Source organism: Canis lupus, chromosome 13 (genome assembly GCF_003254725.2).
Source record: "Canis lupus dingo isolate Sandy chromosome 13, ASM325472v2, whole genome shotgun sequence".
In the NCBI taxonomy this organism is placed as follows: domain Eukaryota; kingdom Metazoa; phylum Chordata; class Mammalia; order Carnivora; family Canidae; genus Canis; species Canis lupus.
Window position 1 is genome coordinate 3,127,358 of NC_064255.1, and position 17,833 is coordinate 3,145,190.

At 41.2% G+C, this 17,833-nt stretch overlaps 2 long non-coding RNA genes across 3 annotated transcripts in view; one reads left to right on the top strand and one right to left on the bottom strand.

The window, feature by feature from the left end:
- The window catches only part of LOC118353831 (uncharacterized), a 13,048-nt gene extending 9,837 nt beyond the window's left edge, over positions 1–3,211 (top strand). For both annotated transcript variants that reach the window (XR_004813251.2, XR_004813252.2), the window contains exon 2: positions 360–3,211. This is a non-coding gene — a long non-coding RNA (uncharacterized LOC118353831). The remainder of the gene's footprint in view (positions 1–359) is intronic.
- Positions 766–17,237, bottom strand: LOC118353833 (uncharacterized). Its single transcript, XR_004813255.2, has 3 exons — positions 17,113–17,237; positions 1,870–2,692; positions 766–904 (listed from the first exon to the last, which is right to left on the bottom strand). It is a non-coding gene; the product is annotated as an uncharacterized LOC118353833 (long non-coding RNA).
- Positions 17,238–17,833: the final 596 nt, after the last annotated feature.

Sequence of the window (17,833 nt, forward strand, 5' to 3'; positions counted from 1 at the left end):
GTCAGTATAAGAATCTTACTGGGCGACACTCTCGGGTCCCCTCCCTCTTCTTCGGGAGCTTTGTACTATCACTCAATAAACTTTGCTTTGTTGCCCACCAAAAAAAAAAAAAAAAAAAAAAAAGGAATGTTACTTAGAGGTATAGAGATAAATACCAAAAGAACGGACTAAAAGAATTGTACATAGCTGTGGCTGAAAAGAGAGAATTTGGCAGGCAAGAAACCACTGTTTTTCATAACTAGTCTTGTAGGACTAGTCATATGTTTCAACTGTGTGCATGTTTTACTGTGATAAAACAGAAACTAAATGTACAAAATGGTTTGTATTTCTAATAATTTCCTAACCATGTTTGTTTCCAGGTGGTATGTATGTCTTCATGGTGCTCAGTGCTTCCAGGTATCATAATATCAGTCCAGGTATTATTAGCACCCTTGGCATCTCCCTGCATTAGTTTCTACTTTTCATTCCAGGTAAGGACATGCTTTGGGTTCCACCGTTCCATTTTTCTAGTTCTCTGCATACCATCCTTATCTTTAGACCATCAGGTAGCTGAATGAGCTAGGGGAGAAGAGAGTATCCAAATTTAATGTGCCCATCCTCGTTGTCATTTTATTACATTAGTACTCTGAAGCAGGTGGAAACACCAAAACAAAATAGAAAAATCAAGCATGGAGTGTTTCATTTTTCCCCAGACATGAATTCGTACAGGTGTCTCTTGGGTGAGGGCCTTTGCCTTGATTTTAACCATAAAGCGTTTTTAGTCCAGTTGATGGTTCACTGATTTTGTCAGAAGTCTGCTGACTGCACTGGTGATGGATGGCAGACTGATCCCATACACAGAAATGAGTCCTGAAAATGACTCTCTCATTTCTCCTGACTTCTGCCGATCTGCAGAGATGTTTTTCTAATGTTTGGAGTTTGGAGGACAGAAGACAAGAAAAAAGCATTTAGTTGCACTCTGAAATTTAACCACTTTTTGGCTAAGTTTGGTTATTAATGCTTTTAACTACATGTTTAATTATATTCTATGTTTGATTTTAATAGTAGTTAAGCCATTATGGCTCAGAAGAATTTTTAATGACTGACTCCCCAGGTATAAAATCAAAGGGACAGTTTGAGTGACTTCCCAGACCCCTTCTAGTCCTTGAACTTCTGTGACTTGATGACTCAACATGAACTTCATGGTTATTTATTTATTTATTTATTTATTTATTTTATTTATTCACAAGAGACACACACAGAGAGCAGAGACATAGGCAGAGGGAGAAACGGGCTCCATGCAAGGAGCCCGATGTGGGACTCGATCCTGGGTCTCCAGGATCACACCCTGAGCCAAAGGCAGGCGCTCAACCGCTGAGTCACCCAGGTGTCCCTTCATGGTCTTTTAACAGAGCTCTATTAATGAAAGGCAGAATAAAAATCACCCCCAAATATGCAAATTTGAAACCAAGGGTGCTTACTATTTACATAGAAAATGAAAATGTAATTTCATAATACTATAGGAAAGCATGAAGTGTTTGAGGGAGGAGCAGAAAATAGCAAGAAGGAAGAAATACTTGCTTGAAACTTCTGGCTTTTATTCCCTGTATCTTACGATGGTTTAATATCTGGGGGGCCTTCCAGCCACAGGGAGAGAGACTACACCTCCCAGGGCTAGCTAATCTCTGCAGATAACAGTCTACCTAGAATTATACCTTCTGTGTAAAAACACAGTCTCACATCTGTCCCCCCAACACCCTCCTTTTCTGACTCCCTGACAGACACCAATATTTCCCGGAACCTAAGTCGTCCCAGGGCCAGGTAGCAGGCCATCAGAATTCATCCCTGTAGCCTGAATTGACCTTTCTGTATCATCGTTCTGTTACTTACGTAAATTAAAATCCCGTGGGTCCAAATGAGACAGACATTTGGTCTCTGTTGACCGTGGGAACCAGGAGAACTCCCTGTACTGCATGTTCCTCGTGGCTATGGTTGGCTCACTTCTGTGGGACACCTTACAGATGATAACCCAGACCTCCGATTCAGTCCCCTTGCAGGCTGCATAGCTTTGCGGTATTTCCCGATCACGCATCCAACCCCTAGACTGGGCCACATTCGAAAAATAAATGTTTAATCTTAAAGTGTAAGGTGACAGGCCTGTGGGGACAGAGGTAGGAGAATGACAGATAATCACTGCAGCTTTACTTGTTATTTTGGGACCATTAGTCATAGGCCATGCCCGACCAAAGCCACATCCCTCCTATTGTCTTCCCATATCAAACTGAATTCATTGTTGCTCTGAGCCTCCTACCCGTAACAATAGCCATAATTGGGGCACCTACTCTGTGTCTCTCATCCTCACATCAGACCTTCCCTGAAACTCCGATTATGTCTCATTTTTTGATGAAGAAACAGACTCCAAGAGGTTAGTTTTCTCACTGGCACACAGCTAGAAGGTGGGGAGCTAGTAAGCGTAAGAGCCAGGACTGAGAGTTGAAATCTGATTCTAAACCCTGCCTTCTCTCCCCCACGCCACACTGCCCTGGGAACGGATGAAATCCAGTGTGGAGAGCTCCTCGTGTGTCTGAACCGCATCACGCTGACAGTGGTTCACGTGGGCAGCAGGCATCTTTCTGTTGTCGTGACTAAGCCCTGCTGCTCTTCTGCGTTGCATGGGGAGAGCTCTTATGATCTCCGGCTCTTGTTTCTTACTCTGAAAAACAAGGGGTTTGGAGTAGATGTCTTTTATGATAACAATTTGGATTCTTAAAATGTAACTTTGCTACCCTCTGATGCATGAGACATTTCTATTTTAAATCCTTCTTATTTCCAAAGTAGACTTGAAGTACCCAACTACTCAAGTGTTAGCTTTATTTAGCTGATATTTTATCTTTTTTCTTTCTTTCTTAGAATTCCAGGAAGTCAACAAAACACGTGAATTGGTTAACCTGAAGGAGATCTTTAGTGGCCTGAAGTTTGAAGTACAAATAAAAGAAGGAGGTCTTTATTTATTTTTTTTTAATTTTATTTATTTATTAGAGATACAGAGAGAGAGAGGGAGGCAGAGACACAGGCAGAGGGAGAAGCAGGCTCCACGCAGGGAGCCCGACGTGGGACTCGATCCCGGGTCTCCAGGATCGCGCCCTGGACCAAAGGCGGCACCAAACCACTGAGCCACCCAGGCTGCCCGAAGAGGTCTTTAATAAACAAATGATGTGTCATTTGGGACAAATGCAATATGATGTGTAGGTTCATCCAACATGGTGGTCAGGATACTTCAAGCATACTCAGCATAGTTAACATTTCCAAGGTGTATGTGTGTGTACGTGTCAATCTCAGTATTTAATTTCACTACCGATTGGTCTCAGCAGGGCTTATGCTTTTAGCTATCTTTCTGTCGGTGGGGATGGGTAGATACGCAAGATCCTTCTTGTGTCTGATCTATATTTTGACCTACGGCTTACACAGGTAAGACGTTTAGCTCACTAGAATCTGTGGCCCCAGGATAGCATATTATTATCTGGCCCACCAGAGGCTTGGACCGGAAGCCTTGTCCCATTAGCCTCAAAGTCTAGTCGACTAGCCTTCAAGTCTGGATCGCCAATCACTCAGTTCAAGAAATGTGACTTCTTTAAGGCCACTCATGCTACTTGATTGAATCTCTGTGTCTACATTTTCCCCAGGGATAGTAATACCTCTGTGGCACCCAATAGAAGCCAATATTTTGCCTGATATTTGATGTTGATTGCAAGTAGTTGACTGGCTTATAAGATAATCCAATTAACTGGAGAGAAAGACAGTGATAAATGTTAAAAACAATTGTATTGATTAAAACCTAATTACAACTAAGTTGAAAATTGGCTTTTTTAAAAAGAACTTTTTTAGTTTAGAGGAAATTTAATATGAGGAAAAGAGAAAGAAATTGAGAGAAATAGGAAGAGGATTTTTCCTATTCTGAGGTCAAAAGTTTTTGAAGAAGCATATATATATATAGTATATATATATATACTAGTCCTTGTTTTTCTTACTATTCAATAAAATGCACTATTCATAAAATTTGCTATAACATGATGATCCTGAGTTCTTTAATTGTCAGACAAACTCCCTTTTGCTGTTTTATCATTATTGTAATTAGGGTGTTTTTTTCAGCTGGCACAACATTGTTGATTTTTCTTTTTCTCATAAATGTTTAGCCTGAATTGTAATAAAAAAAGTGGCAGAGTTAAAAAAAACTAGGTCATAAATGTGTATTAAAATGGGAATGAAAGTAGCAATTCCAAAATATTGGAAATGTGGCTGAATAAGCATTTACAGCAGGGTGTGATCCTAAGTACTACCAATACATCTGGTTGCTGCCTCGTTAGGAAAGGGATGAGTCGACTCGCTAGACGAGTCCAACCGAGACTAACCAGAAGCTCTGAAACTGTGTGCTAGTTCTCACCTTCTGCTCTCCTAAGATGATGTTTGTCAGCTTAAAAAAAATTGCCAAGCAATGCATTTTTCAGCAAAACAAAATGAGCCAGAGGATTTTGATATCATAGCAGGGTTTTTGGTGATATCAGTGTAATTTCTGAGAGCAGTTGACGGATGTTCACCATCTTCTCGCTGAACATGTGCCATGCCATGTCACTAACTCCTTTATACTGAAAATCTCGTGAATGCTCTGGTAGCGTGACATACCTGCAGAATTGCCAATGGACAGTCATTTTCCATCATCTAAAAATATGATCAATCTATTTGCTCAAAGGAATTCTCACTCCACAAATCTGATTTTTGTTTTTTTATTCATCTTTTTTCTCCTCCCACACAAAAAAATAAGCTTGACAATGGTTGAAACTTTCTTACATCATTCCTGCTTCATTGACATCCCAAAGTATGTGTCAGAGAAGGGAAATGTAGAGGGACTGCCTTAATTCAGCATGAGGACTAATTAGGAATCCCTCTGGAAAATTATAGAAGTCAAATCAAGGCCTGCTCAAATGAGATAATCAGGAGGTTGATCGTATCTAGAAAACATGTTGATTTCTATGAATAACTCAAAATGTCTCATCTACTTACTTATTAGCCTCTTTGTAATTACATTGTAGGGAATAATTTTTCGTTTTTTTTTTCCGCCATTTATTTCCGCTACTTTGAATTTGTCATTACAGCAAGTAAAGCATTTCCTTAAAGCAACAAGAGTAGTATTTAAGAGATCTGTTAACAGTGGTGAGGAATTTAGAAATAGAACAGTCCTAAAGTTTGTAGGGAATTAGCAAAGACCCCCGAATAGCCAAAGCAATCTTGAGAAAGAAGAGCAAAGCTGGGGGCATTATGCTCCCTGATTTCAAACTATATTACAAAGCTATAGGAGTTAAAACACCGTGGTATGGGCATAAAAACAGACACAGAGATCATGGAAGGAAATAGCCTAGAAATAAATCCACATATTTACAGTCGCTTTATTTTTTATTTTATTTATTTTTAAAAAGATTTTATTTACTTATTCATGAGAGACACACAGAGAGAGAGAGAGAGAGAGAGAGAGGCAGAGACACAGGCAGAGGGAGAAGCAGGCTCCATGCAGGGAGCCCGACGCGGGACTTGATCTCAGGGTTCCAGGATCACACCCCGGGCAGAAGGCGGCGCCAAACTGCTCTGCCACCGGGGCTGCCCTTTACAGTCGACTTTAATTTATGACAAAGGAGTCAAGAATGTACAGTGGGGGAAAGGCAGTCTCTTCAATAAATGGTACTGTGAAAGCTGGACAGCAATGTGCAAAAGAATGAAAATTGACCACCATCTTATGCTATATACAAAAATTAACTCAAAATGGATTAAAGACTTGAACACAAGCTCTGAAACCATACACTATGGGAAGTAGTATGGAGATTCCTCAAAAAATTAAAAATAGAACTACCATATGATTCAGCAATTCCACTTCTGGGTATTTATTGAAGAAAACAAAAACATTGATATGAAAAGATACGTGCATACTCATGTTCATTGCAGCATTATTATTATTATTTTTTAAAGATTTTATTTATTCTTGAGAGACACAGAGAAAGAGAGAGAGGCAGAGACACAGGCAGAGGGAGAAGGAGGCTCCATGCAGGGAGCCTGACGTGGGACTGGATCCCTGGTCTCCAGGATCACACCCTGGGCTGAAGGTGGCGCTAAACCGCTGAGTCCCCCGGGCTGCCCCATTGTAGCATTATTTACAAAAGCCAAGATATGGAAATAACCTAAATAGCCATCAATGGATGGATGAATGAATACAGATGTGGTATATATATACCATGGGATATTACCCCACCATAATAAAGAATAAGATATTGCCATTTGTGACAAAATGGGCGAATCTTTTTTTTTTAAGATTTTATTTATTCATGACACACACACACACACACACACACACACACACAGAGGCAGAGACACAGGTAGAGAGAGAAGCAGGCTCCATGCAGGGAGCCCAATGTGGGACTCGATCCCAGGACTCCAGGATCATGTCCTGAGCCGAAGGCAGGTGCTAAACCACTGAACCACCCAGGGATCCCCAAAATGGGTGAATCTTGAGGGTATTATGCTAAGCGAAATAAATTAGACAGAAAGAGACAAATACTGTACTTATACATGGAATCTAGAAAAAAAATATCCAAGCTCATAGATACAGAGAACAGATTGGTGGTTGCTCAAGGCGGGGGTGGGGAAGGGTTGGAAGTGGGAGAAATAGATGAATTGTCTTGTGGGCTTTTTTAACTTAAACAAATTAATTTTAAACAAATTGAATTTTAAAAATCTGTTAATAGGGATCCCTGGGTGGCGCAGCGGTTTGGCGCCTGCCTTTGGCCCAGGGCGCGATCCCGGAGACCCGGGATCGAGTCCCACATCGGGCTCCCGGTGCATGGAGCCTGCTTCTCCCTCTGCCTGTGTCTCTGCGCCTCTCTCTCTCTCTGTGACTATCATAAATAAATAAAAATTAAAAAAAAATAAAAAAAATAAAAATCTGTTAATAGTGGTGATGCACTGAGAAGCTTAATGGCTCTGGGCTCTGGTGGGAGTGGGGAGGCTCGGACCACTGTAAGCCGAATGGGAGTGATGGTGCACCTGCTGCATCACGTGAGCAGTGAGAGTGGATAACTACATAGTCAGTCTCCTATAAGAAGGCAATTGTGCAAACAAGTTTGGCAAATAAGAAAAAGCACCTTTTTTTTTTTTATAGTATAAACAAATATCCTCAGGCAGAGATTGGCATTCAGATTTAAATCGCACATTAACTTCTATGTTCTGTCTAGTGAACTTCATGTTAAAAGTCTGCAGATCTTTTCTATTAACAGAAGTAATAGGATGTTTGCCACTATTCATTTAAATTAGGAAATGTACATGTTTTCTGTGATTCCTTTCCTCTGCCACCTGGTGGATTTTACTTAAAACTGCAAGAGTAATGTCCTGAGTTGAACATGTCAAGCTGATGTTAGGATTTACCTCATTAGAATTTTTCCAAACTATTGACGGATACTGTAAATAAACAATTAAAAAACACATCCTAGGTTAATAATGGAAACTTCAGGGATATCTAGGTCTCTTTTAGGAACTTTAAACATGTTTATTGTTAAACTATTTTTTTCCTTAGGTCCATTTCTCTGCAGAAATGGAATGGTCATAACTTTAGGCAAAAATCTGGGTTAAAATCTCCAATTTCTTTTGGAGTTTTTAGAATACAAAGGTTTCCAAGCATACAGGAAACTTGAAAGAATTTTACAGGACATAATTGTATATCCCCACAGAGATTCTACCATTAACATTTTTTACTTTGTCTTGTGTCATACACTCATGATTAATGAACTTTAAAATTAAGTTGTGGACATCAGTACACTTCCATCTAAATGCACTGATTAATAAGAGTTCAATGTTTCTTTATAGTTAGTTTTCTGTTTTTAAAGATTTTATTTATTTATTCATGAGAGACACACACACACAGAGGCAGAGACACAGGCAAAGGGAGAAGCAGACCCCACGCAGGGAGCCCGACATGGAACTCTATCCTCGGGACTCCAGGATCACGCCCTGGGCCCAAGGTGGCGCTAAACCGCTGAGCCAAACTGTGGAAGGAGCCTCAGTGTCCATCGAAAGATGAATGGATAAAGGTGTGGTCTATGTATACAATGGGATGTTACTCAGGCATTAGAAATGACAAATACCCACCATTTGCTTCAACGTGGATGGAACTGGAGGGTATTATGCTGAGTGAAGTAAGTCAGTCGGAGAAGGACAAACATTATATGTTCTCATTCATGTGGGGAATATAAATAATAGTGAAAGGGAATATAAGGGAAGGGAGAAGAAATGTGTGGGAAATATCAGAAAGGGAGACAGAACATAAAGACTCCTAACTCTGGGAAACGAACTAGGGGTGGTGGAAGGGGAGGAGGGCGGGGGGTGGGGGTGAATGGGTGACGGGCACTGGGGGGGCACTTGATGGGATGAGCACTGGGTGTTATTCTGTATGTTGGTAAATTGAACACCAATAAAAAATAAATTTATTATAAAAAAAGAAAAAAAAAAGAAACCGCTGAGCCACCCAGGCTTCTCAGTTTTCTTTCTTTTGAGGTAAATTTTATATACAAAGGGATGTAAAAAAGTAAGAGTACAATTTGATGAGTTTCGTCCCTTTTAAACTCCTGTAAAACATAGCACATCATTCCACTTTCCCTTTCCTGTCTCAATCAATCCCTACCCCCAACCCATCAGAGGTAACTGCTGCTCTGATTTTATCCACTGTGGATGGATATATCCATCTGTTCTAGAATTTCACATAAATGAAATCATAGTGTGCACTCTTTGGTAAGGCTTCTTTCATTCGGCATGATATTTTTGGCAACAAAACATAATAAATTTATTATATGATGTCTTCCTTGAGCTATATTTCTCTTTTCTCCCCTCCTGCCATCTGATATCTTATTTTGACTAATAATATTTATTCTGTGCTGATCTTTACCAAGTACTTTCAAATGGGTTAAATGAATGGAAGCAAATTACAGAATGACACATACAGATAACTGGTATGTAAAATTTTTAAATACAAAATAAAGTCACATCCATCTTTAAGTAATTCTCACAACTGTGGGATATTAGTTCTGTTTTCTGCAGGACAAAACTGAGGCCACTTAACCGGGGCCCTGGAATTAGACAAGCATCCTCACTCTGACTCGACGGCACACTTTTAAGTTTTCACGTGATTTCCTCATCTACCAAATTTTTGTCAGCATAATGTTGCTTGTATAAATTGTTCTTTCTTTTTTATTTATTTTATTTCCTTATTATTATATAGGTAAACCACGGTGTGTTTATCCATTCTCCTATTGATGGACGCCTAGTTTTTTATTATTATGAAAAACTGGAAAAAGCCTAGTTGCTGTTACGAACATTATGTAAGTCCTTTTGTGAACATGTTTTAATTATTTTGGGTAAATACATAAGAGTGAAATGTCTAGGTCATGTGAGACACACAGAGACAGAGAGGCAGAGACACAGGTAGAGGGAGAAGCAGACTCTTCATAGGAGCCCGATGCAGGACTCGATCCCAGATCCCGGGATCACAGCCTGAGCTGGAGGCAGCCACCCAACCGCTGAATCACCCAGGCATCCCTAGGCCTTCTAATTTTAAATAAAGGGTTGCCAGGACTATATTCTGCTTAGAAAATTATTCAGTAAATCAATTTTCCCCTCATCAATAGCATGGGCAAAGAGCTTCTAGATTCTTCTCAGAAATTATAACCTAAAGTTTTCTGCTATTCAACTCAATAAAAAATGTAGTTATAAGAAATCATAATTAAGACATCATTCCTTGAGAGTACACAGTTCATCAATTCCTGTTAAGACCCACATTTCATTCCTGGAGCAGAGAACTGAGTATCTGGATAGCTTTCATTTACCTCCTCCCTTTGTTATTGTTTTGTTGTTATTAATGTTCTACTTTAGAGTAGCTCGCTAAGAAACAGCTATGTGAAACTCAGTTTGTATTTACTAAGGAAGTCAACGAAGACACACTCTACTGTATCAAATCACCGATTCTCTTGTGATTCAATAGTGGGAACATCTAGGCTTCTTTTTCCAGAGCAACTCGCAGTGTTTATTTATTTATTTTATAGACCCTGTGATTCTTATGAGTAATTCTTTCTCTCTTTGGTCAGTAGGAAGCTGAGAAATTGTAGCCTATCTACTTTGCCAGAACTTCTGCTATACTGTGCATTTTTATGTATGTTACCACTAGCTTCATTTTATAATACCATCCTTAGTTTTCTTTTCATCTTCCCCCTCTTTACCTGTTTTGATTCTTTTGTATTTTGTAACTTCCTCAAATAATTCCTGGACCAAGGTGAACATGAAATTAAACTAGTTTGTTATACGTTTAAAGCACTGATATATATATATACTGTTTGGAACAGAGGTGGAACACAAAAACAGGTTATATACCATTGTTTTCCAATTAGGGTAATTAGAGTTGTTAGCCATTTAGTAACACCAGCATTAGTCACAATAGTCAAATTGTGGAGACAACCTAAGTGTCCATCAACAGATGACTGGATAAACAAACTTCAGTATACACATGTGACAGAATATAATTCAGCCATAACAAGGAACGAAATTCTGATACATGGATGAGCCTTGAAAATATTAGTGCTAAGTGCAATAAGCCAGACACGAAAAGACAAACACTTCTGATTCCGCTTACATGAGATGTCAAAAGTAGACAAGTTCACAAAGACAGAAAAGTAGAATAGGAGTTGCCAGGACTGGGAGAGGGGAATGTGAAGTTATTGCTTAATGGTTATAGAGTTGCTGTTTGGGGTGGCGCAAGAGTTTTGGAAATAGGTGGTGGTGATGGTTATGTAACACTGTGAATGTACTCACATGCCGCTGAATCGTACACCTAAAAATGGTTAAAATGGTAAAGTTATGTTATGTGTATTTTACCATAGTAAAAAAATTTTTTAAAGTGGGTTAAATATCATTCTTTTATGATTAGGATAATTAGAATCACTAGTCTTTTAAGGTGTTGTTAGTAATTGTCATGCAGTTTTTCCACAAGGCATCCTAGAACCCATGCCACAGAGTTGGTCATCATAAAGATGATCATGTTCTATTAAAGGAACAAAGTTATAATCGAGAGTTACATTTAAGAGTACATGACCAAGGAAGCAGTAATACGTAATTGTAGAGATAACCAGAAATGTGCCATAAGAGCCAAGACACTGTAGTAGTTGTCACGGCTTAGCACTGTTGTGTGTTTACGCACAAGAGAGGGCAGTAGGGGAAGGCAGCACCTGACTAGGGCAGGGGTGACCCTGTGCAAGGGGTCTGGCAATGTCTAATAGGGTACAGAAAAGTGTCCTGTTCTAGAAGACAGAGCAGTGGAGCAGAGAATCTGGAAAGGAGCCATGAGAGAGAGCCAGATAGACAGGCATACCTGTGACATACAGAGCCGTCCGGGAGGCCTAAATATGAGGGCCAAGCTTCCACCCATTGATAGGGACATAGGGCAGGACTCTAGTTTTAGGATGGAATTAGGGACCTACTTAGCTTCACAGATCAAGAACTTGGAAATAAGGAAAGCTAGCAAAAGCTTTGATAATATTTATATCCTTCAATTGAACAAGTTGGTTACAAGGAATTTCTTCCATAGAAGTAATTATCTAGCACAAAGATGTAACTATTAACACAAACATTTTAATAGCAACAGCGCGTAAAATAGTGAAACATTTGATTAACTTCAGTGCCCAGTAATAAGGAAATCCATACAGCAAAACAACACGTAATCCTTAAAAATGCTATTGCAGAAGAATTCCCAAAGGCTTGTAAAAATGGTTCCATTTCTGTGAATACTGCATACTGTTCCTTAGTTAGACAGTACTTATTTACGTAAGTACTCCACTGAAAAGATAAAAGGGGTTGTGCTGCTAACGTTTTATATTTGAAGCCATTGATGTTACTCAGAACTTCTTTGGGTTGCAGAGGGAGATCACGGGCTAAGAGAGCTCTTTCTTTTGCTCATTTCATTCATGTTGTTAAAATGTGTTATTACCTTTGTATACTTACTGAAAGAACACTTTTGTAGTCTTGCATGAATGCAGAGACAAAAAGACTGTATTAAAAAGTTTGCTTCTGGGGCGCCTGGGTGGCCCAGTCGGTTGAGCATCTGACTCTTGATTTCAGCTCAGGTCATGATCTCTCTATCTCCCTCTCCCTCACTGCCCACCTTTGCCCCTTTCTGTCTCTCTCCCTCTCTAAAAACAAACAAACAAACAAACAAACAAAGAAACAAACAATTCTTCCTTGCGTTAATGCAGAGGAACCCTGCTCCATAAAAAATGCCAGTTTCATTCATTCATTCACTGAGTACTTACCTTGTGTCCAGCATTGGTTAAAACCAGACAGAGCCCTTGTTTATCGGTTGTTCAAACTCTAAGACCACCAATAACTACACCATGTGTGATTGCAGATAGTGATTAATGCTATTTAAAAAACTGAACAGGAGATAGCAAGACTAGATGGGGTAGCTGCTTCAAGAAAGGTCTTGCTCTGAGAGGCAGATATATGACCAGCTATATATGTCAACCAGGTGGAATTGTCCTGCACTGGACACTTCTCTTAAGTATAAATCATGTCATTTTAAACAATTTGTACTTATGTGCTCTGTGTTAAAGTATGGCAAGATGCCAGTGCTGTATTATTGAGAAGAAACTTGCACTAAATGTCATCTTGACTCACTTTATAATTAATTGAAAAGTCAGAAAAAGTATTACCAGGTAATTAATCTGGACTTTACAAAAGGAGCTTCAAATTTTTCTGTCCAGAAAATTTCTAGGACACCACTCTCAGTGGGTTCTGCCCCAAAGCTAGTAGCCCAGAGTACAAATTGTGACCATGGTGCCCAGCCAGTGCCGAGATAGCTCCTCCTCTTCCTCACCCATTCCCCCCCCCTCCCCCCGCCCGGCAGACGCTGCAGGGAGGCCAGGTTTGTGCTAGGGGCTCTGCTTAGAGCCTACAGAGTTCATTCTCCTCATTCATTCTGTGAAGATTTGCTGAGCGTCTAGCGTGTGCTAGGCCCTGGGTAAAAAGTAGAGAGAGAGCCAAAAAACATGCCCCTGTGCACACAGAACTTGTAGCCTAGTAGAAGAGGCAGACAATTAAGCAACAAATTACAACAAATTGTAATAACGTTATGATAAGCTGCTTTGGGAATTCCAAACATCAAGCCCATGGAGAACCGTGAGAAAAGGGATGCCAAGATACTTGCCAATCTCTTACCCATTGTATTTTTAACACAAAATTTTCAAACCTATACTGAGATAGAGTGAATAACACAATGAAGCCCCACATCCATCACCCAGCTTCAATAAATATCACCTCATAGTCAATCTTGTGTTCTCTATAGCTTGTTTTGTCTATACTGACTCCTGAAGCAAATCTCCTACATGGTTTCGTTTGTCAATATTTTTGTGTTTATTCTGTACTTAACTTATCTTCAGCTCCTGATACAGTATCTGCTCAAGGTAGGTGCTCTATAATGGAATTGATTTGTTTGCTAAACCAATAAACACTTGAGTGGATAGGAGAAAGGCACGTGACCAAGGGCACCTTCTGCCATATTGGAGTTTGGACTCCGGCCTGTGGGCACTGGGAAGTTGGTGCAGGGTCTCGAATCAGAGAGTGACCTAAAGCAGTCACTCTGTCTAAAGTGAAGAAAGAATTAGAGGTGGAGGCCTCATCCACAGAGAGGTTTTTAGGGGGCTGTTGTACAAATCCAGGCAACCAATTACACTTCTGTGTGGGAGAGGCTAAGAAACTGGAAGAAGTGAAGAGGAGGGAAGGCAGAAAAAAAAACCCCAACTAACACCCAGAGATAGAAAGAGGAAGAGGAAGGAAAGGAGCCAGTAAGACAGAACGAAGAAAAGGGGTAAATCAGAGAAAGAAGAGGGAAAGAGTATAAATGAGAGGATGCGGGGCTGTACAGAGGGAGAGGGGCACTAACGTCGGGATCCAGGCAGTTTCTTACATTGATCTCTTGTGCCACACTGGGCAAAGGCCCACTGAGAGAGGGTTGCCCATTTCCTGCCAGTTCTCTTTGCCTCTGTGGGTTGAGTGCCAGCAACACTCAAGCCACTATTTGATCCAAGGAGGTGGAGGAGGGAACAAAGGAATGGCAGTGACAATAGTTCTCAAGGTCTTGTGGGTATCCTAGAAGCATGCAGGCAATGCGGGGGCAGGGGGAGGTGAAGACTAGGCAAGAAAAGAGCTGGCAGGAACCAGACTGAGGGGGAAGAGCATCCAGCCAACTGGGAAGAGGTTCAAGGCCAGGTCTTCTCTCAGAGGGAGCTGGAAAGGGAACAGAGGCTCTGGGCAAATGACCACTGTCCCTTGAACATCTGAGCAGTGTTTAATAGAATGAGGGCGGCTCCAGGCTCCCACAGTACACTGGCAGCAAAGGAGGGGGCAGCCACTCTGTCCTAAAGCACACACTGAGCCCCGGGCATGGGAGCCCCCTGTTGTCTCTAGACTCCACCCTGCCCACCAGACTTTCAGGTTCAAGGCCTTGGCAGAGCACATCTTACGAGTGAACACCCTCTAGCACCCAAAGCTTGGCAGGCAGGGGACCAATATTTGAGATATTCCTATTTCCTAAACTGGCAAGGTTTAATAAGGTTTCCTAGGCATCATGAATATTCATTTGCTTTAGGGGTGCTGTGAAGGATTTCCCTCCATAGATAGAGCCAGCCTCCTACCGCACAGCTTCCTCTGTGGTCATAGGTGGTCATAGACTTTGGGCGCTGGCTCACAGTCATTGGTCTGGTTTGTTGATTGGGCAGAGTGATCTCCCACAGCTCCTCAGGAAAAATGAGTAGCATTTCTTCCTCTTCTTGTTCTTCTTCTTGTTCTTGTTCTTGTTCTTCTTCTCCTTCTCCTCCTCCTCCTTCTCTTCTTCTTCCTTCTTTTTCTTTTTTAGATTTTATTTAAATTCAAGTTAGTTAATATATGGTGTATTCTTAGTTTCAGGGGTACAATTGAGTGATTCATCAGTTGTATATAGCAGTGCTCATTCCATCACGTGCCTTCCTTAATGCCCATCACCCAGTTACCCCATCCCCCTACCCCACTCCCCTCTAGTGACCCTCAGTTTGTTTCCCATAGTTAAGAGTCTCTTATGGTTTGCCTCCCTCTCTGTTTGTTTGTTTTTAAGATTTTATTTATTTATGAAAGACACACACAGAGAGAGGGAAAGTCACAGGCAGAGGGAGAAGCAGGCTCCATGCAGGGAGCCTGATGTGGGACTTGATCCCGGGACTCCAGGATCACACTCTGAGCCAAAGGCAGACGCTCAACTGCTGAGCCACCTAGGCATCCCTCCCTCTGTTTTTATTTTACTTTTTCTTTCCCTTCCCCTATGTTCATCAGTTCTGCTTCTTAAATTCCACATATGAATGAAGTCATATGGTATTTGTCACTTAGCATCATACACTCTAGTTCCACCCACATCATTGCAAATGACAAGGTTTCTTTCTTTTTGATGGCTGAGTAATATTCCACTGTAAGCTTTTGTTCTTGTCCTTCATTTTCCTTCTGAGCCAGTCAGAGGTTGCCACCTGCCAGTCTGCAAGTGTATTTTCTTTGCAGACTCCACCTTACCCTGGGTGGAGGCTGACCTTGGACCTTAACAGACCTTAACAGACCTGTTTGGGTAATGGCCCTGAGCTATACTCCCTAACCTAGCTTTCATTGGGCAGCAAAAGTGGAATTTTGTTAGCTCTTTGCTGCTGCTTCTGTCCAGAACTTGGTGACTTGCTCTCCTTGGGCCCCTGGAGGACCTGGAGAATGTTGTGGGTGGCCAGGCTTCTGCAGGCAAGACTTGGCCACCAGCAGAGGAAGATGTCCTGACCTGGTTTGTCACTCCCCAGGGCTCCTGGTGAGATCTCTGACTGTCTTTTTGGCTTCTTTGTGATATATATGGATAAGTTTTTCCCAAACTCTTCATGGAGTTATTTGAATCAAAAACAAAACTCAAAGAGAGAGAGAGAGAGAGAGAGAAACTCACAGGAACAGTAAACAAAAGGGACTCTAAGCAAAGGATTGGTGGATGTTATATAAATTCCCTGGGTCTGAAGCCACATATATTTTATAGTAAAGAGAACAGCCACCCTTAGTTTATCTTGCTCAAGAACATTGGTTGCAGCCTACTGTGTGCCCTGTGTTCCTGTGAGAAGGACAACCTGTGACATTGCAGGTCCTGGGAAGTTCAGGCCCCATTTGATGGTTTTCCTATTTCTCTCCCTGTCCTTCCAGATGCTGTAGGCTCAGATCAAACATGAACCTCAGCCTCAAGTCTGAACATCTGAACATCTAGACTTAGCACTGGTGTTTCTAATGGTACAATACAGTAATAGCTTGTCATGCATTGGCAGAGAATAGTTCTGGATAATGACATTTTCTCTGGAATATGACCATGGAATTCCTGAAATTCATAGTTTGTAGCCATTTAAAAAAGAAAGCTTTCAATCATTTGTACTTTTCCTTAGTTAACAGAGTGGGCTGGAGCATAACTCAAACTTGTGCGAATTTAGAATTGCCATTGGACTCTCCTGGTACCATATTCTGTCCATGGGAGAAACAGCCTGCTGTTTCCCTGAATTCCAGCAGATTACCTCTGAACCAGCCATCTGTGTCCCTGCTTCTATTTTAATAGTCCAAGTTTAATAGTCAAGTTTAATAGTTTTACTTTTGCACCACTCCCCTTTGGTAGGCTCTCTAAAACCACAGATATTCATAGAATGAGAATTTTTAGAGCTAGAAGGAAATTGGAGCTGCCAATTTGTCACCGAGGGCAGGACTGGCAGGTTGCTAAGGAAACCTGAGAATCCGGTGTTTGTACCACTAAGTCAAGATTGCTCTCTCTGTGCATCTGAAGGAATCAATTACCAAGACTTTGTCTCCATTGCCACTATTGAGGTCAGAGTCTTTTAAATGTATTTACAGCTTAGTTTCATGGTCACTGTTAAATCGGGAACCAGGTCCAAGGAGGAGAACACTACTACACCAGATTCCATCCCACCTACAGCAAATGTCATAGGGTTTGGAACTCCCCAAGTTTCCACTTACAGTTCATGTGCCTCTTGAGTCAGTGTGGGATGCAGCCATGGGTAAGTCTGGGCAGTTAGGAGGTGTTTGAAATAGTCCAAGTCAAAGGTCAGAGAATTGTGATGAGAACAGAGGAGCGTCCGGATTCACTCCCTGTTCCAAAGTGAGCACTGGCAGGTTTGGTGACTGATTTCTGGGCGAGTTAGGGGGGCAGTCTCAGATAAGCCAGCTCTCTAACTTGGGTGTGACATAAACCAAGGTTTAGAACACAAAGATAGGAGCTATTTTAAAAGGATAGCTAGCAGGTTTCTCTTTGTACATATATTTGAGGGGATGTGTAGGGGGAATACAGTCGTCCCTGGCATAACAAACACTCGCGTTACAACTATTCTGAAAGATGTTTATGAAATTGCTCTGACTAGGAAGATCCTGTGGTAGAAAGAGGCAGGACGCTTTGGTTCCCTGGCACTAGGTCCTTCCACTAACCAGCTATGTTCCCTGAAGCACGTCGTAACTTTCCTGAAATTTCTGAAACAGATTTTAAAGTCTCTAAAATGAGAATATTTTCAAGGTCTGTTTTCACTGTAACATCCGATGCCAGGTGTACTTTGATCAGCTCTGTCTCTTTCTCCAGGGGGGTATACTTGCTTGCTTATATTAGCGTGCTTGTGTGTTGCCCCTGATACGGCTCAGTCAGCCTCACAGCCTTGTCAGCTGAGTGCAGTAGAAACTTTGTCTCTCT